Consider the following 390-nt stretch of genomic DNA (forward strand, 5'->3'; position numbering starts at 1 on the left):
ACAAATGTTTCCATGTAGTACAAAGCCTGACCTCACCGGGGGACAGGCTGCCATCATCTTGAACCTCTGGGCGCCCCAGAGAGCAGCCTCCTGCCCTGGGTTCTTGAGAAGCCCCTGGGCCCCCAACAGGCAGATCTGTGTGGAGCTGTGGCATAGAGTTCCTGGACAAATGTTTCCGTGTAATACAAAGCCTGACCTCACCGGGGGACAGGCTGCCATCATCTTGAACTTCTGGGTGCCCCAGAGAGCAGCCTCCTGCCCCAGGTTCTTGAGAAGCCCCTGGGCCCCCAACACACAGGTCTGTGTGGAGCTGTGGCGTAGAGTTCCTGGACAAATGTTTCCATGTAGTACAAAGCCTGACCTCACCGGGGGACAGGCTGCCATCATCTT

The 390-nt window shown here is 57.2% G+C and overlaps 1 protein-coding gene across 1 annotated transcript in view; it reads right to left on the reverse strand.

Annotated features, from left to right (window-relative positions):
• The window catches only part of LOC105521003, an 11,904-nt gene that overhangs the window by 1,512 nt on the left and 10,002 nt on the right, over positions 1–390 (reverse strand). The gene's annotated exons all lie outside the window — the stretch shown is intronic.

This window comes from Colobus angolensis, unplaced genomic scaffold (genome assembly GCF_000951035.1).
Source record: "Colobus angolensis palliatus isolate OR3802 unplaced genomic scaffold, Cang.pa_1.0 Scaffold392, whole genome shotgun sequence".
Lineage (NCBI taxonomy): Eukaryota > Metazoa > Chordata > Mammalia > Primates > Cercopithecidae > Colobus > Colobus angolensis.